The following is a 26,021-nucleotide window of genomic DNA, read 5'->3' as shown; positions in this document are numbered from 1 at the left end:
GCACACCGAGGGCACGACATCGAGTTTACCTTTTTACCTCTTGAGTTTTCGGGGGGGTTGTTATGACCCCAGTCAGGTCTGTCTGAGAATAGTAGCCTCTAGTATATACTGCAAAATAAAATATCGTCTTCTAGCCTCTATTGGGGTTAAATAGGTAAACTTGTAAATAGTAACGGGCTCTCAGCTTGGACAAGACAAATTGTATTATACTGTATAAAAAGGGAGTTTTAACGAGCTATTAATTTTCAATTAAATTATACAAAACATAATTTACGGCCGTAAAATTCGCAGTAAATCGCCGCTTTATAGATCCACCTGGTCATATAACTGAGTTTTAAACTATTTTTCTGACCCAAAGTAACTGTCTATTAGATAGCAGATAAATATAGATCACTTATGTGCGTCAGTTTTGGTGCACTTTAATAACAATGAATGTCGAGAAATAAATCGGTCCCAAATCGCCACTCTGTCAAAACAGTCGTAAAGGGGTCCAAAGACGATCGTTTTATTTCCAGTGTCATCGCGACTAATTGCTTGCGCACTATTAACTGAGTAGTTGACAAATGGAGTTGCTAAGACGCTTAAGCGCTCTTAATGCTGCTAAACTCTTCTGGAAGAGATGCGGAGTGTAATTTCCTTTTAGCTGAAATAGTGCTGTCGCTAATTTGTTTTTCCTAAGCTAATTCTTCCACGGATTTACGAGGTACTGGCGGCGTTTCAAGCTTGAAATGTGGTCATAACAAATTTCTGAAAATTTTCGAAATTTTTCAGGTGTTATTTTTGGGTCTAATGGCGGTGCAGATATGAATTCTATATTAATCTTTGACGACCCAGTAATAATTGGGGCCTTGTAACCTGAAAAGTGTAGTTTGAGGAATTTTCATTTTGAGACATTTTAAAAGTTGCGAAAAATGAGAATGTAAGTGACGCCACATCTTAGAAATTAAAAGAGATAATACTGCCCAGTGTGAATAAGCTGAGGTCTTCTCTCCTCTATTCCCCTAAATATCGGCGCTCGAAGTTGCCAAAACAGGACACCTGGTGGACCTGGACCAGCTTAGAAAGTTTGATAAGCAGTGGGTTCGTCATTGGGACATCACGATGTTTTAAGACCTGGTAATCTTCCAAGACTATTTGGTCCGCCTATGCTTCTTTTGGTTCTCGATATTAAAATGTGGTCAACATTCCCCTGGCTTTACTGTAGGCAATTTAAGGTAGCATTTACACATTGTAGAGGATTTTTATAGTACTCAATATACATATGTATAACATTGTACATTGTACAATAAAACCATTAATGTATGTATAAACTCGCTCAAGTTAACTTTGCGGGTGAAGTGATAAAGCATTAGGTGCGCAGTAAAGAGGTAGGCGGCTCCAAGGGTATCGAAAAACGTGTTACACAATTTGATTTCATTTAGTGCGCATGTGTGATTATTTACAGGGTTCTTGCAGAAAAATGGTCGATGTCGAAATTTTAAAGTCCAAACTTCAACATAAATGTAGCATCGGAATTCAATGTGATATCAAATTCCAATGCTATTGTCGATATGTGGTGGTGGTTATATCTATGGAAGGAATCACAGTTCAAGAAATAAAAGCCGTAAGGGTGCGTTTATTAACTAAAATAGAAGAACAAAGGAAGAAAGAGCAATCAGATCGAGGCCTGTCTCATCTCAGTTCGTGTTTTGGGGTTGCGCGGGTCAGCCTGTTCCTTTTACCAACTGGAACCTCTCGTTGCACTCGAACCTGTCATTAAATTTGACAGAGGAGTCAGTAATTGGGTCATACTGAAAACGCATCAGGTGCAAATGCAACACTGGAGGAAAAGAGGAGAATATCACCCCTTTTTCAGCTTCCTGAAGTCCGTGGTCATCTGCATCGTATTTGTTGTCTCCCTCCAAAGTCTCTCTGGCGATGTAGTCTTTAAATGATTCGCATATATATTTTTTTGCCTTTAATACTTACCTGAATGTCGTAGAAAGATCTCGGACGAGCCCCCAAATGTAGCATTGGAATTCAATGCTATTGTAGATATGTGGTGGTGGTTATATCTACGAAAGGAATCGCAGTCCCAAAAACACCAACTGAGATAAGCCTCGGTCCGCTTGTTCTTCCTTCCTTTGTTCTTCAATTTTAATTAATGAACGCACCCTTATAGCTTTTATATCTTGAACTGTGATTCCTTCCGTAGATATAACCAACACCACATATCTACAATATCATTGGAATTTGATATCACACTGAATTCCGATGCTACATAGTGTGCTGAATGGGTGAAGTCGTAAATACGTTGCATTTTTTGAAACGTGAATCTCAGCAGAATAATTCACTGAAATCATGTGATAAGGTTTCAGAACGAGTTGCTGTGGCTACTGGTGTGAGTCTTCGAACCATTCAGCAAATATCTCAAGAAATGAGAAGCATAGAAAATGGAGAATCTTCTATGTTTCTGAGTCCCAATAAGGGAGAACGAAAGAAATCTAAGTCGACCTTAGATGATTGTGGTACCGGGGCATCAAGAAGACTCATTAAAAATTTCTATTTACAAGAAAAGTCAGTTCCCACATTGAGCTGTATCGAAAAAAGGTTTAAAGAAGATTGTAGCTATTTGGGATGTTGGGAAAGATGAAGAAAGATTATAGGATCTATGGAGTTTAGATGGCGAAAAACGAAAACTAACTGAAAATTATTAATGGAAAAGCCAGACATTCAAACTATTAAATTTGATTTTTTGAAAAGTATAAGTCAGTATCATTGTGAGATCTGTCTTATTACTTATATGAACGGAACCTATGAACATTTATCCCATACTCATACTAAAGCTTGGAGCGGTTATGCTAGGTAAGGTCTACATAAACCAATTTCCATAAGGTAACGATTGAAGTCCAATCAAAAATCAGCAGATTATCATGACGATATGAACTACAATAATAATGCATAATGGGTGGAAGAAAAGCTTATTTGTAATCTGCCTTCAAAGAGCGTCCCTGTCATGGATAAAGCTTTATACCATAGTGTTCAATCCAATAGAGTACCAACTATTAGTTCGAGGAAAATCGTGGAAATAATATGCAGAAGAAAAATTTTTCTTATAATGATAAAATTATGAGAATTCAATTATATCATGCAATTAAACCTCATAAACCTCGTTACAAAAACACATATGTAAAATTGATAAACTTTTGACGGAAAAAGGACATACAGTATTAAGGTTATTCTCATGTCATCCAGATCTTAATCATTGGATTAAGATCTGGATGAACTAATGTAGGCAGCAATGAAACAATGGAAAGATTTTACATAGATGCCGCACTACCTCTGGAGATTGTCGTAGACCAATTAACTATACGTTTAGGAGAAGATAGCGATAGTGATAACGAAAGTGATAGCACTGAGTCTGAAAGTAGCTTAGATTGTAATAATATACAGGTTGTCTCTAAAAGGCCTTTACAACGCTCTACCATAGGTAGCTGAGATCAAAATATAACGATTCAACCATATTTGCCTTAGTCCAAATGTTGATAATAACCGAGCTACAGGGTGGCAAAGTTGAAATGTAAAATTTAATTTTTAGTCATAATCATTAACGGCAGGAGGAAAACTCATGAAATTTTCTACAAGAAAGTTTTTGGGCGTGAGGAATTCATATCTGCAAACAAAATTTATGTAAATCGTAGAGGGCGCCACATACGCATTAGGTACCTGTTTAGGTCCTTAAAGCTTTTTTGTTTGTGACGATTAACCACTTTTAAGTGAAAAAACGTATTTGCGCAGTGCTTTTACTTAAAAAAGTTTACCTTAATCAAGTAGCTAACTACAACCATTTTCGAGAGAAACGTTTCTAAAGTAAATGCAAAAGAATGTAATTTTTTTAATTAATATTTTCAAAATTTTAATTTGTTACTGTTAAAAAATGCAGTAAAAAATTACTTAAGTAACTGTTCAAAATGCCCACCATTTACGCACGTATAAAGATTAATGCGACGAATAAAATTAAAGAGTATTCTGCGTATTACTTCATCATTGCCTCGAAGATCATTTACTGCATTTTGAATTCGTTGCCAGAGTTCTTCTTGAGTAGTAACAAGTGTTCGGTACACCACAGACTTAAGATGTCTCCACAAAAAGAAATCTAATGGATTTAAGTCTGGGCAACCTGGTGGCCAATTTACGGGGAGCGTCATTACCTCTACAAATCCATTTATCTGGATACTGCTGGTTCAAATAATTCCTGACGACTAATTCGAAATGGGGTGAAGCGCCATCATGCATAAATCACATTCTTTCTGTTTGTTGCAGAAGAATATCTTCCAGCAAACCTGGTAGTGTATTTTGTAGATGCTGTAAATAAATTTCTCCGGTTAATCTCTGAGGAAGAATAGCTGGACCAATGATAATATCATCAAGTATTCCAGCCCAAATGTAAATTCTAAATTCCTCTTGAAAATGCACAGTTCCAATGGCGTGTAGGTTTTCGTCCGCATACACATGTTCGTTGTGGCAGTTGGTAATTCCCTCCCTTGTGAAGCCACCTTCGTCAGAAGACAAAACATTTCTTCCAAAATCAACATCAGTTTCCCTTTGAAACATGACAAACTGGCAGAAATGTAAGCGAGATCCCAGATCCTGTGGTAGAAGGTCTTGTACTGGTGTTTCGTGGTATGGGTATAGCAATTGTTCCGTAAGCACTTGATGAACAACATCTTAAGAAAGTGCCAGTTCTCTCCCAATTTGTCTAGTACCGAGTTCTGGGTCTTCTCCCACACGTTCTAAGATTTGTTCTTCAACTTCAGGAGCTCTTACACAACACTGTCGTCCATTATCTGCGGTTTGAGGTGTAAAGCGACCAGTCTCTCTAAGGCGTCTCTCCACAGTAGCAAAAGTTGGATGACTTGGGACTCTACGATGAGGGAATCTTTCAGAGGAAATTCGAACGCATTCTCGATCATTTCCTTGAAGGAATCCAAATGCCGATACCATATCGGTGTATTCTGCATTGGTATAGTTCACTGCCAAAATGTAAATGAAAATCAAAATTGAATTTTACCACTTAAAAGCACAAAATGAAAAGTCTTGCAAAAATACTTTATCACTTTAGGGAAGATTAATTCGGCTGCAACAACAATAATAATTCTTCCTTAGCAATTAACAATAGACTTGAAGAGATTGAGACTGGAAAAGGTATGCATTTTCGCATTTGTTTTAGAAGCGTTTCTTTCGAAAATGGTTGAAGCTAGTTACTTGATTAAGTTATATCTTTTTTATGCAAAAACACCCCGCAAATTCGTTTTTTCACCCAAAAGTGGTTCACAGTTACTAACAAAAAAGCTTTAAGGACCTAGACAGGTACCTAATGCGTATGTGGCGCCCTCTGCGATTTACATAAATTTTGTTTGCAGATATCAATTCCTCACGCCCAAAAACCTTCTTGTAGGAAATTTCATGAGTTTTCCTCCTGCTGTTAATGATTATGACTAAAAATTAAATTTTACATTTCAACTTTGCCACCCTGTAGCTCGGTTATTATCAATATTTGGACTAAGGCAAATATGGCTAAATCGGTATATTTTGATCTCAGCTACCTATGGTAGAGCGTTGTAAAGGCCTTTTAGAGACACCCCGTATTTTAAATAGAAATTTTGTAATTTTTTTATGGAATGTAATATTTTTAAATAAAAATTTTGTAAATTAATAAATATTAAATAGGTATCTTAATAGCACTTGAACTATGTAGTCATCTACGTCAGTCTGAGGTCATCTGCATTTCCTTCCATCTTATTTAATACATTATCCTGTGCAAAGACGCCTGGCGCAATGGACAAGTGAAGTCCATTAGGGCCCAGCTAAAAGGGACGAGACAAAACCGTCCTTAGTTTTTACTTTTGTCATGGTCGGTACGTCGTTCCATACTTTTATATATTTTATTGTGATCTTGTTCTCCGTTTGAATGCTTTTTTTCTGTCATTACACGTATGACCCCATCTGCAATGTTAATTTGGGTGCTCTTGTAGGTGTACCACGATTTATCAAATTTCGGTAATTTTCCAAATTATTTCTTCGATATGGTTTGTTCTTACTTTAAAAAAATTTTCATGTGCATTTCCTGTCTGTTCTTGTTTCAAGTGCATTTTTTCATACTCAAAGTGAGCTCTGTTTCGCAATCAGTGGCGGGTCCAGGGGTAAGTGGATCTGTGTACGCAGCATTGAAATTTTTTGAGGTGCAGTTTCCGGTCCAGTCGAGTGATGTGATCACTTATGTTCACAGTAGATTTGCAATATAGGTTCCGTTCCAAAGCTAAGGAATATTCAAAAAACATACCTGTGCGTATTAGATTTGATGACCAATATCTTCTTGAAATGTATAAGTCCATGCTACAAGTTCCTGACGGATCGAAAGACCATTTGTCGGTAGTTTACCGGAGAAGTTGTTAAATTGGGGGCACGTTAAATTCAATAATTAAAAGAAAAATCTGCCAACCAAAAGAAAAGTTGAAATTTATCTTCTGTATCTGCTTTAAGTTACCGCACACCTAAACGTTGTTAAATTCAACACTGCCACCTGCAAAATAATCAACTTAAGTCTCCGTTTAGAGCCAACTTGTGGGCTTATGGAGAATACGGAAGAATTCAGATTTTTGCTTACAATCGCAACCGATAAATTTGTCATTTTGACAGTCGTATCATATACTCTTCGTGGACAAAGATATTGCATTAAACTAAAATGAATAGGTCTGCAAGAGTTGATGTGCGCACTTCCGCTGGGGGCTTACATCAGCGAGAAAGAGGACCCAATGCGATGTTACATCGAGTCTAAGGAGAACCGAAAGTGCTGTATCAAAAATTCTGGCCAGACACAGGGGACTCAGAGACGAACGAAAGCAGATGGGGACACTGAGGGAAATTTTTAAAGTTGCAGGTCGTGTGGAATAGCTTAACTTTTAACATCAAAATTCAAGTGGAACTGTGCCGCAATTAACGCGAGGCGTCTTTCCGTTGGTTTTAAGCCCGATTTGCGCACTACACTTTGGATTTGGCTTCGACGCCGCGTCTGAAAGTCGGCGCGGTAACACATCTTGACGGCTCACGTTATTGTAGTTGGATTTAGCGTTGCGCCTTAGTTATGCGGGTATTTTTTATTTCGTGTTGTGTAGTTGGGAACCTGTAATTTGCCAAACATCTGCCCTTTCAAAAAGTTTTTCATTGGATAAACGAAAAGTTATTATTATAATGTCAAAAATAAAAAGTCAACGACTAATTTCATGCCAATGCCAATCGACGACAATGCCACGCTACGGTTTTCCTAGGAGCGCCAATCTCAAAACGATTAAATTGATTTACCTTGGATAGCAGCCCAGATCTATAAAGCTGATGGATAGTTAAACATCTTTTTTTTTATAATTTTTTCTAACTTATTAGTTAGGGAGACAACGTTTTGGGCAAGATTACTTCAGACCAAATTGAAAACGAATCGGCAAAAGTTCAACGTTTGTGCAAAATCGAGTATAAAATTAGTTGATTGGCAACAATGTTGTCAAATTATGAATTTTTTGTAAAATAGATTATCGAAAACACTGTTTAAGACCGGTTGGTACTCAACTTCTACTTGCTAGGAAAGTATTATTTTCCCTGAGGTGAAAACCAACGCGGCAGGTTTAGGCTAGTTCAGCGGCAATATGTTCAACATAATTTTAAGACATCTGTTACTTATACAAGCGGTTGGATCATGATATAACATACAATTAATTTGAAGGTAATAACAGAACTTGTCTTTATACAGGATGTGTCAGAATTGCGCGGCACTGTGTATTTTCTGGTACGAAATATGGAAAAAAGATCATACAAGCATGTGTTCGATCTTGATCGGTAGCGGAATTGCACGGTTTTAAGTTAGGAAAAAATAGGGTTTTTATTTTATTGTGCTTCAGCTATTGCAAATTTAGCTTTCAAATTCTATATGTGTATTAGAAAACAGGTGCTGTTTAATACCAGAATATACAGGGTGTCTAACGAATATGGGCCACTATCCGTATCTTGGAAACTATGATTAGTTGAGACTTGGGCATCATACTAAAGTGGGCATGATCTATGGATTAAAAATATTTTCATGAAAATACCACTTCCGGTTATACCGAAAATGAATGTCAACTCGCTTATTTTAAATGGGACACCCTATATATTATAACAAATTTCGATCCTGTGGAACATTATGAATATTTTTGTTTATAGTGTTTTATACCTAATTGTTGCGGTTTTCGGAATATTTAGAATTTTCCAAAAAGAATTAGAGTTTCAGCCGTGAATGTATTTTTTATCATTCGAAAATGGCTAAGTATTTTGCAATTCAATTCTGTATTATTATACAAAATGTTTTAGAGTTCTGGGATCAGTGAGTTGAAAAGTTTTTGCATACAGGGTATTCAAAGAGAGAGTCCACAATTATCATTTAAGAATTGTAAGAAACTCAATTTTTTAAATACGAACCACCTATTTTTTCAACGAATACATATTTAACACCGAAATTACTACTTTCAATTCACTTGCCTATATCAAAATCTAACCGTTTTCATTTTATTAAAAAAAAAACACTTTTCAATGTCCTGTACTTAACAATTTATTTTAAATAACGTCTATAGTTACTAGGTGGCGCTGCTCGCCAGAATTTAAGTATGGCGGTACTCGTAAATTATTCAAACGAAGGTTATCTCAATATATTTATTATTTATGGTGAATATAACAAAGTAGTAATCAGAACATGTCATACGTTTGGTATTCGATATTCAGAAAAACCGAAGCCATCACGAAGACGCATAATAGATCACTTTAAAACGAGCGGATTTGTCAAAGCATCTTATAGAAGAAAGGAGTCTACTGTTGACGATTGATGCGCCATCTAGTAACTCTAGCCCAAGATTCAACTTTTTTCTAGTCATACCTTCGGATAGAGGCCCGTATGCGTTGGACACCTTGTATTGCCTCTAACTACTGTACAGGGTGGGGCATCAAGAGCGCCTCGGCGTATTACGTCCTTATTAATAATTTGATCGAAAATTGTTTTTAGAGGTGTTTGTAGGACCTTACAAGGTACATTTTTAAAATATTTTCATTTATACAGGGTGTATAAAAAAAGATACATCTCAAACATGTTTTTTTTAATGGGACACCCTATATTTTATTACATATTTGGAATTATAAGAAGAAAATAGTACAAGTTTTTATAACACACATTGGATCTAAAACAATTGCTTCTCGAGAAATTTTAGAAAATATAAAAATGCAACAGTTGAGAAAAATTTTTTTGCTAGGTGAAATGAGTACTTCGCTATTATTTTTTCACTATTACTTCTTAAGTACAAACTAATCTTCAAACTAGAATGAATTATTTACTAAACTGATATACAGGGTAAGCAAAAAGATTGGTCAAATTTTCCTCCCTTACAATTTAGCATAACTTTCTTATATCAAATGGAATATATACATTTTTATGTATTACTTATAATCACTAATTAATTCCCTTTCAATTGATACTATAGTGTTCTATACCTATCTTTTACCGTTTTCCCATAATATGAAATTTTATTTAATTTTCAATTTATTAAATACATCATCGAAACAGTTGAAGAATAGTTGGAGCACGGCCTTAAGGTCTTTAAGGAACTTCGTTGGATGTGGGATTTAGAAATAATCGCCACAAAATAGTTTTAATTCTGCTTTTATTAATTGCAGTCACGAACCACGCCCCTGTTGTCGCTAACAAAGTTCCATAAGAGCTGACTATACAAAAGATTAGTAAGATTTTCACCACACTGCAATTAGGGACCGATGCTACAGGCGCCCTTTCATTTATCACCTCGGCCATGTGGTTTTCATGAAAGAAAAGGTCTATTTTCAAGTAGATAAGAGGAACTAAAATATCCTATTTTACACTTCTTTCTGTACAGTGCAGAAATAGTCTTAAATCTAATAAACTTCTCTCTTCCAGTTAGTAAATTAGAAGAGAATATGAAGACTGTTGAATTTTGGATATGATCGATTATTACCAGAAATCCAACAAACGTAATTTCGTAATTTTTTTTCTCAATAATGAATGACTTCTCGAAAAATGCACAAAAAGATATGAAATTAAATTTACTGTCATATTGACAAACCTTAGTTTTTGATTTGGTCAGGGTTAAAAAAATTCATATAATTTTAAGGGTGACCCACTCCTAAACCACCCCTTCCTAAGTTTCCAGCCACTTGAAATTTTCAGCAAATGAAGACGTCAATAAAGCAAAAATATTTCCCAAATATGGCGATTCTAGATTAAGCCCTTCCTGAAATAGAGAATTTTTTCAATTTTTTTTATTCATCTCAGAAACCTATCTCAGCAGCTGTACGCATCAGAAAAAACTTCGCATAAAAAATCGGCATGTTTTAAGGTCCCCCACACGCATCTGTTCCGTGTCGGTTGTGTTGCGAATCACCCTGTATGTGACAAACAGCATCGCTTATAGTATCGTTGAGGATATTTTCGCAATTTTCACACATTTGAAATATACTCGCAACATTTCGACAGAGTCTTCATTTAAAATACGCATTTTGAGAACTAACGACGTAAACGACGAAAAGAACAAACCAAAAACTATAAAAGCGATTTATTTTAATTCGACTTAATGCAGCTCCATTTCTAATCAATTTAGAACTTAGACAAAAACACCAAACTAATTTTTTCGTTAACTTCAAAGATCATTTATTAATCATTTGCTGTCAATCATATTGATTAGTGTTGATTAAATTGATTTACGCGATATCCGTTGCCTGAAATGTTTAAACTGTTGCTGGTTACTAGTGATATGTTCAATTCGAAAATGCAAGTAGAATTTTTTTGTGAGATCTTGTTTTCGATTAAAAAGTAATTTAAGTTAAGGAAAGAAATAAAAAGTTTTTAATTAAAAAATATGTTATTAAAATAATATCAATTATTAGCTTCTAAAAAGCTGCGTTTTAAAGCTTTCTGCTATGCCTGGTGTCGGAAAAATGACGCATCATAGACCAGCAGTAGTCAGACGTCATATGCGTGTCCTAAAAATGCTGGTCACGCTCCTCAATGATACATAAATCTTAATGCATACGTTCTCCTCGTTCCTCACTCAGATCATCAAAGTCATCAAAGATCATCATCAAAGGAAACTTGTCATGATGACTGTGAAGAAAGTTAATCTTTATACTCCTACTACATCCCACATTTTTAATCGTAGCAGTAGATCTTTTACCAGATGAACGTAATTATCTGATTTTCTATTACCCAAAAAATTTTTCATTACTAAAACAAAATCCTTCGAAGCTTTTGAGTCAATATTAGTCATCGAACCTATGAAATTGATATCTTGCGTGAGTCATCTGATCTGAGGACCATCAAAAATACCTGCTTTGAACTTTTCCATTGCGAGTTGAGGGAATTTTCTGCAAATGTTTGTGACCCAGCTTCCATTTTCATCAAGACTTTTGACAAACTGTTCCATGATGCCCAGTTTTACATGTAATGGTGGCAGGATGATTTCGTCACGAGATACCAATGGATCGTGAATCACATTTTGTTTTTTTTTTTGGCTCTGTCATTCCAGAGACATATGGAACATGCGAGCTTAGTGTATCCACTTTGCTGACCAAGAAGAACGTTAACCACTTTCAAATCAACACAAATGTCCCATTGATGGTCACGATACTTCAATTTTTCCACAATTAATGAAAGGTTACAACATTCCTCCTTTAATTTTGGGCAATAGACATGCCAGAGTATGTATTAGGAGTTGGAATTAATTCGTAGCGTTTTACGAGAGATGGCATAGATGTAGCATCGGGTGTTTTCGATGATACTTAAGATATATGATGTTGGTTATATCTTTGTAATGAAATCACAGGTCAGAGAGAAGGTATACAAGCTTTCGTTTATTAATACGGAATATACAGACTAATGAATGTAATGAGCGCGGACACGACGACTGCGTTACAATGACCGACCGTATCCCAAAAACAAGGGCAAGAAAAAGAGAGCGCTGAAAGACGAGTTTGAAGAGGCCGTGGATAGCCTGCAGGTACATAGGAACCTAAGTAAAAGGAGGAAGAGACACGACGAAACGCTCCAACAGTATGCGTATATAATGCTGCAGATTGCGGCGCCAGCAAATCTTGAGGCGCGGGCGGTCATACAGTATATAATAGAGGGCATCCCCGACGATGCAGTAAATAAGGCCATGCTGTACGGTGCTAAAAATATAAACCAGCTGAAAGAAAAGTTTGGGCACTACGAAATGATGAAGCAGGAGATGACGAGGTCCAAAGATATAACCAACATCATATATCTTAAGTAGCATCGAAAACACCCGATGCTACATTTGGGGGCTCGTCCGGGATCACAGTAATAGAAAAGGTATAAAGTCGGGAGTGCGTGTAGAAGTGTTAATTAAGGAAACGAAGCTAGTGAGATATGGAAGATACAATTGACCAGGTCGCAAGAGGTGTCGCCGCAGCAGAACTGGAAAACAGCCAGCTTCCGCAAAAGAGGATGTCAGAGCTCAGAGAGGAGCTCAGGCGACGGAACCTAAGGGTGACGGGTCGAAAACATGAATTGGTGAAGAGACTAAAAGCAGTGCTTTTACTTGAGGGAGACCGCGTAGCCGACCATGAAGAAGGAGCATACCCCAATGACGATGAAGAAGACGACGACGAAGTAGAAGACGAAGAGGATGCCGAAGCTACTGATGATGTAAGACGGAAAGATACAGGTAATAGGCACAGAGACGCACGTGTCCTGAATCCTGCGTTTAGCGGCCGAGGACATTACAACGACGAAGACGATGACGAAGGCACCGATGACGAACACGCCCAGTATACACCAGAGACACAAAGACGGAACGTGTCACAGCGTGTATTATTGACGTTCAAAGACGTAGAAGGATCCCTGGAGAAGTTCACCGGCGATGGTCATGGAAATATACAACGATGGTTAGATGATTTTGAGGAGATGGCCGAGCTGTGTGGATGGAACGAGATCCAGAGGATAACTTATTGCAAACGGCTGCTGGAAGGATCAGCTAAGTTGTTTGTAAAGTACGAGCGATGCGGGAAAATCTGGTTAAAGCTAAAGAGAGCGCTGAAAGACGAGTTTGAAGAGGCCGTGGATAGCCTGCAGGTACATAAGGAACCTAAGTAAAAGGAAGAAGAGACACGACGAAACGCTCCAACAGTATGCGTATATAATGCTGCAGATTGCGGCGCCAGCAAATCTTGAGGCGCGGGCGGTCATACAGTATATAATAGAGGGCATCCCCGACGATGCAGTAAATAAGGCCGTGCTGTACGGCGCTAAAAATATAAAGCAGCTGAAAGAAAAGTTTGGGCACTACGAAATGATGAAGCAGGAGATGACGAGGTCCAAAGATATAACCAACATCATATATCTTAAGTAGAATCGAAAACACCCGATGCTACATAGATAATACAGTATTTCGTTGTTATCTACAATAATATACTTGTCAGAAAAGGAGAAACAGAATTGCTTCCAGAAGCCATGAATCTCAAGTTAAACACTAGGAATAGTCACTCAATACCGCCAATTTATTAATAACAAATGTCACTGAGATTACACTAATTTATATGTAAACGAATAACTATCGGCTACCCTATATTCTGATAAATGTCTTATGGCAATAATCTCTTTCACAAAAGGTAAACCGTATGATAATCGAATCGAAGGATGAGAGACATGACAATCCGGGACCAGACCTCTCCAACCCAACTCTCAATAATTATTGCCCTACCTCACCCAATATTCATTTCGTCCCATGGCCCCGTTTTGCCCCCTGTTAAGGTGTGCCTTCGATAAATGAAACACGACAAAGACAATTTGTTTTATGTAAAAATGGACTGTATTAACTATGCACTTATCTCAAAAGAATGTAAGAATCTTGGTCTAAGTAACGAAGAGGGAGAATGCTTATTGGGCGGGTTACACGATATGATTCGGATCACATCCCGACACCGACGTAGCTTTCACCCGACAAGACAAAAGGAAGAGCAGAAAAGAGAGCGAAAATTACTCCAATTATCCCTTAAGTACTAAACCCCAGGAATTCCAACCAGGGGCGCACCACCACCAAGAACCCCTACGGGCTGTGGCTATGCCAGATCCCATAAATCGCGGCCATCTGGGGAGTATCTATACTAGTCGCTTTTCTGGGAATATTGCGGGTCCAACAAATTGACCATCAAAGCAATAGTCCCTATAGAGAAAGCTACCTTTGACTAGTAGCACATTCCCCAACCAAAGCGTACCCTTAGCTTTGGCCTGATGGGCCATGTGGTCTGGCACCCAGATGGTATTCTCCGAATAAGTATCGCAGTACATAGGCGTAACTTAAGGGAATAAATGACAGTATACAATAAACCTAACATTAACAACATTAAAAATAAATAGAAACAAAAACCAATAACTTAGAGTTCCTAACACCCCCCTTGCGTGTTAAAAACAAGTGTGTCCCTTATTCCTGGGGTTCCTGGAAGTCATATCATAAAGAAAGTGAATGCTTTAGTTTCGACAGAATAGCGAGAAAAACCAGAACCCCGATCGATTACATAGGGTCGTACCAATACATAGAATCTGTCTATTTAGGGGTATTCGCTAAATTTATGGTGGCGCCGACATACTTATCGTGAAACAGCGGTCATTAGAGGTCATTTGCTTTGCATATCCACTTTTTTAATAATAAATAACGACATTTTATAATTTATTGAATGTCGCAATTTGTGCCGAATAAAGGGTTTTTCCGGGGAATTTTACTTCATTACTTTAATATGAACAAAAGTGCTGCTGAAGCTCATCGTATTTTAGTGGAAGTATATGATAAACATACTCTAGCTGAACAAACGTGTCGGAAGTGGTTTGCACGTTTTAAAGCTGGTGATTTCGACTTGGTTGACAAGGAGCGACCTGGTCAGCCAAAAAAATTTGAAGACGACACTTTGGAGGCATTGCTCAACGAAGACCCATGTCAGACACTTCGAGACTTGTCTACATCGTTGGGAGTTAACTTATCAACGGTAGGAAAACGTCTTGAAACTTTGGGTATGATCCAAAAGAAAGCACATTGGGTTCCATATGAATCGAAACCAAGGGACATTGAAAGGCGTTTTTTGACGTGTGAACTGCTGCTTCAACGGGAAAAAAGAAAAGGTTTTTTGCATCGGATTGTCCCTGGTGATGAAAAATGGATCCGTTACGACAATCCGAAGCGCAGAAAGTCATGGGTTAAGCCCGGTCAACATTCGTGGCAAAGCCGAATATCCATGGGTCTAAGCTTCTGCTCTGTATTTGGTGGGATCAGAGGGGTGTGATTTATTATGAACTGTTGAAACCGAATGAAACCATAACTGGAGACCGCTACCGACTACATCTGATGCGATTGAGCCGTGCATTGAAAGAAAAACGGCCGGAATACTCCAAAAGACACGACAAAGTCATTTTGCTGCGCGACAATGCTCGTCCGCACCTCGCAAAACCGGTACAAACAGACCTGGAAAGACTTAAATGGGAAATCCTGGCCCACCCGCCATATTCCCCAGATGTTGCTCCATCTGATTATTATTTGTTTCGTTCGATGGTTCATAGTCTATCTGAGCAGAAGTTCACTTCTTACGAAGATCGTCAAAAATGGGTCAATTCATGGGTTGCATCTAAAGACAACGCGTTCTTCCGACGCGGTATTCGTGCCCTGCCCGAAAGATGGTCAAAAGTAGTAGAAAGCGATGGGCAATACTTTAATTAATGTATTTTTTTATTTTCATTTAAAATCAATAAATTTTTTTCTTAAAAAAAACGCTACGAATTCATTCCAACTCCTAATAACAAAATGCACTTAAGGCCACGTTTTGAACTGTCAATAAACAAACGTCTTTGACTTAGTTCATGTTGCGTTAAAATAATTTTTATTAACAAATTCTTGATATATAAACAATTTTGTCATCTTGGTCGAAAAAAGAGCGTAAGTCTTTCTCTTATTCTCTATGAAAAGTAATTTTTGAGTCTGGAGCAAATAAGTTTTTTTCATTTAATCGTAATGCCGACAATTTCGATGCTGGTTTAGAAGGATTTAGATATCTTGCAAGATCATCTAATTCATTTAGCTAAAATGGGTTGTGCGATCAACTTTCGAAATCAGCATCAGTTTCTATTGATGCAGAATCTACGTTTTCTTGCATTTCATATTCAGGTACGTTTTCAGTAACTGGCACTGAAGCAATTGGAACTTTAACCGAATGTTGTATGAGACGCTGCAAAAATGCAGTATTTCGATACTGAAATTTAGTTTGATTTCTACTGTTCATACCTCTTATATCCACATTACAAAAAGAACAATTGTTTAGATGATTTTTTTGGTTTTTCCAAATAGTTGCGATTCCGAATTGAAACGCCCTCCTTTCTCCGTTTTTCCATAATCCCAAGTATTCAATACATGATCTACGACCACAATCAGGGTTAATCATTTTTATCCAGGGCCCAGCCGAAATATAGCAAAAATAGGTATTTTTAACGTACTCAGTGATAGTTTTTCTAGAATTTTCAAACACGTATTCACCACATACCTAACCAAAAAATGGTTTTTATTAATTAAACAACACCTCGAACTACTCATAAAGCCAGCACTTTGCTTATGGTTGCAACACAGTGGTTTTGCTTAAAACCTGCATGTTATAAGGAAATAAATAAAAATAAGCCAAAAACAAATATTGAAGAAACTGGAGGTGTACAAGAAAGGTTCAGAAATACAACAACAGCATGTTATAAATATACTGGGTGACAAAGAAAGGTAAACACCCATTAAAAACCATTTTATTTTGATAAGTTTTTGCATGTTGACTTATCTTAAAAAAAGAAAGAAATTATCAAAATTTCAAATTTATCTGTAAATTTTTTTTTTAGTTTCCATGGGTCTTTCCTTAAAAAAAATAAAATTTTGTTTAAACATGCTTGTTCACATTTGTATCGTAACTTTTATGAAGTGTGTAGCAATCGGTCATGATTTTTACTCATTATGCCTAGAGTGCGTAGAATTGAACAGATATTAGCTTAGTGATCTAGAGCTTAGTGACTTCGAGAGGGGGCGGATTGTTGGGTTGCGCGAAACAGGTCTGTCGGTCAGAGAAGTGTCTAGAAGAACTAACAGATCCTTTGGAACCATAGTGCGGTGTTACCAGGCGTGGACTCAGAAAGGCCGTGGATACAGAGCCAGAGGCACTGGGCAACTCAGAGGAACCACAGAGCGCGAAGACCGTCGATTGCGACTTTTGGCTCTTAGAGACCGATTTACCAGCAGTCTAGCTATTGCAAATCAGCGGTTTGAAGAACATGGGAACAGGGTTGGTACGCGTAGAGTATACCGCCGAATACGAAGTTTTGGCCTTTTGTCCTATCGTCCGCATTGGGTGCTGCCTCTCACTCGCGAACATCGATCTAACCGCTTACAATGGTGTAGAGAGAGAGAATTCAGTGAAACCAAGAATGGACTCAAGTGATCTTTAGTGATGAATCCCGCTTCTGTCTGGGGATGAACGACGGTCGGGCAAGGGTGAGAAGGCGACGGGGTGAAAGGCGAGATATACAATTTGACAGAGTGCGTCATGTCCACCGTACTGTAGGCGTTATAGTATGGGGTGCTATCGCATATGGTAGCAGGTCACCCCTAGTTTTCATTAGAGGCAACATGACTGCCCAACGCTATATCCAAGAAGTGTTGGAGCCATATGTGACTCCATATTTTCGAACTATCCCGAATGCTATTTTCCAGCAAGACAATGCTAGACCTCATGTTGCTAGGCAAACAATAACGTCCATGGATCAACATCAAATCAACCGTTTACCCTGGCCACCTCGATCGCCGGATCTGTCTCCTATTGAACATATCTGGGACATGATTGGCCGTAGACTGTTGAATTTACAGCACCCTCCACAGACTTTAGCAGCCCTTACTCATGAAGTTCAGATTGCCTGGAATGAGATACCTCAAGAAGACATTGGCGATCTTATTAGATCCGAGCCCAGGCGCATCAATGAGTGTATAAGGAACCGTGGATGCTCAACACACTATTGAAAAAAAAATGAAGTTCTTCCTCTGATCTTGCTGAAAATGTAATCATTGAATAAGTGTATGTGGTACTGAACATGTACAAAAAAATTTATCAAAATAAAATTATCTTTAATGGGTGTTTACCTTTCTTTGTCACGCAGTGTAAGTTTTATCAGCTATAAAATTTCCGGCAACAGGGAAAAGTTAAATTTTGTAAAGCAGTGTTATTATTATTTTTTTATTGATTATTAGGTACGTGCCAAAAGTCGTCAACAGATCGCCACGGTCGTGAAGGCTAAATGCCATAGATTCTGGATATACACTAGTATACCACCTTGATCAAAAAGTTCCCGGCATTTATTCAGAAAATTAAAAATTTAACTTAATTCATCTAAATCTATATTGTCCCCTTCAGAGTAATCCCCATCGACTGCAACACACTTGTACCATCGCTTGATCCAATCCTCGAAACGTTTTTTACATTCGGTTTTCGGTATGTCCATCAGTGCTTCCTGCGATTTTTCGATTACTTCCTCTCGGCTGCTGAAACGCGTTCCCCGTAATGGTTTTTTAACTCGATCGAACAGAAAGAAGTCACAGGGAGCCAAATCAGGCGAATTCGGTGGCTGTCGAATGGTATTTGTTACATTTTTCGTCAAAAAATTACGAATAATGATGGCACTGTGCGACGGCGCGTTATCATGGTGCAAAATCCACCAGTTTTCCAGTTTTCTGCCCACAATTCTGTTCTCTTTCTAGAAACCGTTGCTTCTAGCGACTTAAATAAAGTATACCTTTTCTAAGTATAAAAGGTAGGAAAAAAGATTTTTCAATGCCAAAATAACATACACTGTGGCACAAAAAAGTTACAGAGGTTTAAATGTGTCCTGACGGTCGCTTGTGGTGCCCTCTAGAAAATACAACTAAATGTTAAATAAATTTGAATTTCGCATTCTAAAACACCCTTAGATGTGAAATTTCGTGAAATTAGCTCAAAGCAATCGAAAGATATTAAAAAAAATGCGACTTATTTTTTCAACTTTAACACCCCGGAACTCCGTGATTATCAACTTTTGGACTGAGGCAAATTTAGTTAAATCGACTTATTTTTACTTAAATAATCTGCAGTATCATTTTGGCCACGCAATTCGAGGACACCCAGTATAATGCCCCTCATTTGTTGGAAACGCCTCCTCAGAGTCCAGACTTAAACCCGATTGAACATTTATGGGGTGTTTTAGAGTCTAAAATTCGTCAGCACCATATTCAAAATAAAGAATATCTAAAACGGATTGTTTTGGAGGAATGGCCTAAGATAACCGCTGATGTAACAAAAAAACTTGTTCGTTCAATGCCAAATAGACTATTGCAAGTTATGAAATTAAAGGGGTACCCAACAGGGTACTAATAATTATATACAGTGGCGAACAAAAGTATGGAAACACTTTCTTCATTTTACTCTAATATCAAAATTTGTTGATTAAAGTGACAATATTAAGTTTTCTGCTTCTAAGATTTTGTTGAAAATGCCGAAGTGTAAATATTACAGTGCTGAGTTCAACGAAGAATAGTGATCATGTACACAAACGGTACAAAACAAATTAATATTGCAAATGCATTAAATATACCTCGGGGAACTGTTCATAAAATAATTAAGAGGTATTTGCAAAGAGGAACAGTAGATCCAGCAATGAAATGTGGAAGACCTCGAAAAACAACCCGTAGAGTGGATGGTGCAATCGTTAGAAAAGCTAGAGTCGATTCAAAAAATTCTGCTATGGCGATAAATAAGGAATTAAAAGAGGAATTTGAAGATATTGATGTATCGGATATGACAATGAGGCGTCGGCTTATAAGTGAAAATCTTCATGGTAGAAGTGCAGTTAAAAAACCACTTCTTCCAAAGCGACACAGACAAGCGAGATTAAAATCCGCCAGACAACATAAGAACTGGACCGAACACCAATGGTCATTAGTAGTTTTCAGCGATGAAAATAAGTTTCATTTGTTTAGCAGTGATTCTACTGGATATGTTCGGAGACCTCCAGGACAAAGATATGACCCAAAATATTTCATTCCCACCCTCAAACATGGCGGTGGAAATGTGATGGTTTGGGGTTGTTTTACACGATCTGGTACTGGACCACTAGTGAAAATAAATGGCAAAATGGACTCCAAGATGTACTGCGACATGTTACAAAATCATCTACTGACATTTGAAGAAGGTCTACCGTTGGTATGGATTTATCAACAGGATAATGATCCAAAGCACACCTCGCGATTAACTGAAAATTGGTTTTTAGAAAACAAAATACGGGTGTTGGAATGGCCGTCACAATCGCCTGATATAAATCCGATTGAAAATCTGTGGTACTATTTAGATAAGAAGGTCAGATCCAAAAACGTTAAAAATCGCGACGAATTTTGGGCAGTATTGGAGGAAGAGTGGAAGGCGACTCCCAGGGACCTCTGCACAAAGCTTGTTGACTCTATGGGACGAAGATGTCAAGCGGTAATTGATGCCAAAGGGTATCCAACGTAATACTAAAACTTTTGAGAAACCTTTTAATAAAATAGTACATAATATAATTTATTTTCAACAATTTGTAAGTAATGTTTTCATACTTATGTACGGTCAATTTATAGATTTTTCACAATATTGTTTTTTTTGAGACTGATAAATATATTAATATATTTATTATTAGTTATGTACATATTCTAGATATAGCAGATATTCCAAAAAAGGACTTTTTTCTTGACGGATATTTATTGTTACGTGTTGAATAAAATTGCTTTAAAAAATAGAAAATGTTTCCATACTTTTGTTCGCCACTGTACACCATAAATATAGCTTTATTCTGTTATAGGTACCAAGACTTTTGCGAGGTTGTATGTATGAAAATGTATTTTTTTCTTAACATGCCGATAAATATATCTTTAATTAGTTATATTATTTAATGTAGCAGAAGTGTATGAATTAATATGTAAAGTGTAAATAAAAATTATACTAGTTGTTAAAAAGAAACAGGCAATAATATATGCTTGATAGAAAGGTACCAAGACTATTGAGGGCCAGTGTAGGTGCAATTCCACGCTCTTGCTAAGTAAAATACCAAACACATATTATTCCGTTTAATATTCAGAAGAAGCTTGCAAAAATTTCAGACTCTAAAATAAAGCGCTCTTTAAGGGCACTATCATTAACTAAAATTAATTGTCCGACACATCCTTGCTTAAAGGACACAAACGCTTTCTAACGAGCCACCACTTCTTTAAATCCTACGAGTCGTTCCCGAGATATTTAAGTTTTTATCTGACTGCGTTCGCAGCGCTCTCTGCAGAAAACTTGAAAATATATGTGCATTTAAAAAAATTTATATACAAAAATTATGCAGAAACTTTCCAGAAATAAAACTGTGGCATTTTTATTATTACACATTTTCATTGCATTTTATTCAGTTATTTAACATGTTTTCGGTCACTATTCCATCATTTCCATTAATCCAGCACATAAATAACACCATTTCCGTGATAAGGTAATCCTATCTCCTAAAGTGTCGGAAAACCATGATTTGGCTGTGTACAAGTAGCATAAAATGCAGATTTATAGCAAATAATGAAAATAGTTTCATCTCCACTGTATGAAATACTCTATCCAGTGGTGGACTTAAGAATTTTTTTTAATTAATATTTCCAGCATTTTGTGCTGGTCACTTTTTTATAATATTTTTTATTTCAAAGCTTTATCTGCGATAATTTTAGAGACAAAGCCGGCGTCCGCTTTGGACGGGACACCTGATACATAAACTATTGCTGTTTCGTGCCAAAGTAATTTTTTTAAATAAACGTCGTAAGAGCATTGTTGGGCTATTTTGTAAAAAACATATGCTGGGCAGAAATGTACAAAAAAATGTTTTAAACAATTTGTAAGAATACAAATTTGTAACTTTATAAAGTATAAAACGCTTGTAATTTCGGTAAAAACAGTAACAAAAATTTAATTTAAATTTTTGATGTGTTAAAGGTGGCTTTGCCCGTTTTATAATACAATTTTAGCTGTTTTTTTTTCATAGAAGATGGTAAAAAATATCTAGACTATAGGTTTCGGAATAAAATAACATAAATGACTACGATGCAGCACTTATAAAACTTTTGGTGCTGAATTTCAAAGTTTTATAAAGGTTTCTTTAACTTCATTTATAAATAAATACTCTTCAATGATTTTACAGATGTAATTTATTTAAAAAACTAAAAGAATCCAAATTGTCAATGCAATTGGTGGTAAATTTGCTTGAGGCAACTTAGTGTTTCAACAGAATCAGTTCGCTTTGAGACAATGTTTTTCATCTTGTTGTTTCCAAGTGGCAAAAAATACTGATGAATTTCAAAACATGAAAATGTTTATATAACCTTTATATAACTAACAATTTTTAATTTTGATTGTAGATAGCCAATGGCTTAATTATCGCCCAATGTTTATGGTTCACTACTACCATTTTTTTTTAATGGTCACTCGTTATTAATGTGTTCATAGCGGTCGAGAAAACCTTGATAAAACTTGATGTTTATAATGTGGTATGCAGAAAGTAGCAGTTACCAGCATCAATTGAAAATTTTTAATTGGAAAGGGAAGCATGCACTATCTAAAATTAATACAGTGGCTCAGCTTTCAACTCCCCTGTGTTGCGAATAAAAAATAAAAACGAATTAAAAAAAAAGAAAAAAAAAACAGACCATCACCGTATATACAGGGTGGTCATTTAGTGCGGTATCGGAAGATTACGGCTAAACAATTTAATATTTGGAATATATTTTTTTTGCGTTACATAGAACTCGATTATGGGTACATTTTAAAATTGTTTTAGTTTTATACAGGGTGTTCTAAATAAGTGAAAAATATCAAAGTTATGTTTTTTTAAATAGGACACCCCATATATTAATATCGTTTTAGATTTCTTGAGAAAAATAAATGTAAGTTTCATTAAGGTTTACTTGTCCTAAGTGTTAAGGATTTCGAAATAATAAAGTTTTTTTAAAAAAATCATGCAATTTTAAAAACTTTGTTTTGAAGGAAGTTTAAACTGGAGTAAATCAAAATTCATACCAAACCTTAGATATGAGACGTATTTTATGGCAGAATTATTAAAATTAAAATATCTCATACAGTGCGTCCCAAAAATAACATGAAAATTGCATTTTTTTCGAAAGGAAATAACTTGCTTAATTTAAATAGAACACCCCATATTTTATTACTCGAAATAAGAGATAAACATATGACTAATCAAAAATCGTTTCACCTTCCTATACCTAAATGTACAGGTTTTCTTCGAAAAATAAGATTTAAGAAAAGGTAGCAAAATTAATAACCGCACTATCTATTTTTATTTAATATAAAAGAATTTCTTTTAATAAACACTTAATTACAAACAATTTTCAACATATCCTCCATTCTGATCAATGCAAGCTTGAAGTCGAGTAACATTTCGACGACAAACATTTTCCAGAATATCCCTATTTGCTCTAATAAAGTCTAAAACATAGCGGATTCTGATTTTCATATTATATTATATTTCATATTATTTTCATTTTCCATATGGTTCCAACATGAAGGAGTTCCCTCTCATTATAGTGGTATTGTGAGAACTTTCCTAAATCAACAGTATCCAAATAAATGGATTGGTTGAGGAGGAGCTGTATCCTGGCTCCCCAGGTCGCCCGATTTTACTCCACTAGATTTTTTTTTGTAGGGTTATGTCAAAAATATTGTCTATAGTACACCTCCAACAACAAGAGACAATATTAAAAGTCGACCATGAGTAAATGGTCGATATGATTTAAAACTTGTGCAATTTACTGCAGAAATGTGATGGGGAACTGATATCGAATCGAAATCGAAACGAAGATTGAGGAGTTAGGGGTGGTTGCACCAATAATATTTGATGCGAGTCTACTTCCAATATCGGTTTATTGTCAAAAATGATAAATTTATTCAATAAACTGAGCCTGACGGCAAATTTCTAAAAACAATGAAATATACAAGGTGTCCGGCAAGTTGATACAATAATTTTAGGGGGTGATAGATTACGTATACTTGATAATGTCATCAAATACAAATTCTTCTAAAATGATGGCTATCCAGCACATTTGCGTTTTTAGCAAATATCTTCATTTTTAATATCATTTTTAGTAGATAACGTTTTGGTGAATGCGCTGCTCGGGTACATAAAAAGTGAATTTCTCTCATTTTTAAAATGTTTCTTAAGAATCTTTTCAGCATGACTGAAAGACTATTGCTCAAGGAAGTTTTTAAGAAATTTGAATAAACCTACACCTAAGCGTTTAAATTAAATCCATGTTTGAATTTGACTCTTCGCTTTATTACAAGCTCGGAAGATCATGTTTATGTAGTTCTAAGTAGGTAACGAAGCCATTTTAGATTTTACCCTTTAAATAATTTAAACAATTATCTATAGGCAATAAAAAACTTTAGTACATTTTTGTGATTAAAAGGCTTGGTGTTCTTCTATCCTCCAACAATTGTGAAAGAGCACGGTTAAATTAAAAAATATTAAAAACTGAATTATCAGGAAAACTGTAACACTTGGTATGTAGGTATGTTTGGTTAAATCGATTCAGAATCACGTAATCTATCACCCCCTAAAATTATTGTATCGACTTGCCGGACACCCTGTATAACGTGTTCCATTAAAACACAAAAAAAAGGTGGTGTAGGAAAAAACGTGGGATAAGTCGGCTTATTTTCACCTGAGGAATTTGGGGTATCTTTTTGTTAACGTATTTTTTGGGACACCTTGTATTTACAAAAACTTTATCTAATTATATGGGCTCTACAGGGTGATAGGCTAATCCACTAACCGGTGATTCCTTAGGCGAGAATAATTAGATTTTCCTTATGGCACATTGTTCTTTGGTGTTTTATAGCAATAACATAGGGTGTTGAATTTATTAAAAAAATACTTTTGTAAATATCTTGGACGTTTGTCAACATATTTTAATAAGGTCGATTAGGCGCCCGAGTTCCACGATTTGGGTGAAAAAACTGCGAGAAACAAGGGGGAAAATGGGGGGTCGTGTACACGGTTTCCCCCCAACTTCTTTTTGACCACGCCAATGGTGCACTTGTTTAGGTATTCAAATGACTTTTTTTTCGTCTGAATTTCTTCATTCTTGTAAAATTTTGATTTACAGCTTTCTCTTGAAGATATTCCAGCTTATTGCCCCCGAATATGTGATTTACATTTTTTATTCAGGTTGAGAACATAGTTCCAAAACACACATGATTTCCGTTTTAGCCTTTGGGGTACATCGCACTTATTAATATCTTAATTTTCCATTTGAAAAGCGAACGTTCTCGTGCTAATACTCGGGTTATTATGGACAATTTGTAAAATCTTGTCTGTCTGGCGTGGTTAATTAAATAAATAAATATCTTGTAAAGTAAGCTGCAAATCAAAATTTTACAGGAATGAAGTAACCCAGAGTCAAAAAGAACCAACTTGAATAACTAAACAAATGCACCATCGACGTGCGCAAAAAGAAGTTGAGTGGGTACAGGACCTACCCCCCTTTCCCCATTTTTTCTCCATTTTTTTTTACTCATATCATGGAAAATGGGCGACTAATCGAACTATATATCACTGGAAAATTTCATTAAAATATATTGAGGAACGCCCGAGTTATTAACAAAAGTGTTTTTTCCTTACTAACTTCCACATTCTGTGTAACGAGTACAAAGCGCGATAGGAAAAAGTGTCATAAGGAAAGTTTAATTATTTTCGCTTAAGGAATCTCCGGTTATGAGATTGGCCTGTTAATTCGAGACACCCTATATGGTCGATTTTAATCCAAGCACCGGCGTGAAAGAGATTTTAGCACTTCAGACCGAGAAGTTTTGGA

At 36.3% G+C, this 26,021-nt stretch overlaps 1 protein-coding gene across 3 annotated transcripts in view; it reads right to left on the bottom strand.

Annotated features, from left to right (window-relative positions):
* The window catches only part of LOC136348091 (uncharacterized), a 94,834-nt gene that overhangs the window by 8,066 nt on the left and 60,747 nt on the right, over positions 1–26,021 (bottom strand). The window lies entirely within an intron of this gene.

This window comes from Euwallacea fornicatus, chromosome 31, assembly GCF_040115645.1.
Source record: "Euwallacea fornicatus isolate EFF26 chromosome 31, ASM4011564v1, whole genome shotgun sequence".
NCBI lineage: Eukaryota > Metazoa > Arthropoda > Insecta > Coleoptera > Curculionidae > Euwallacea > Euwallacea fornicatus.
Note: the sequence above shows the minus strand (reverse complement) of the source record. Positions and strands in the feature narration are given on the sequence as shown.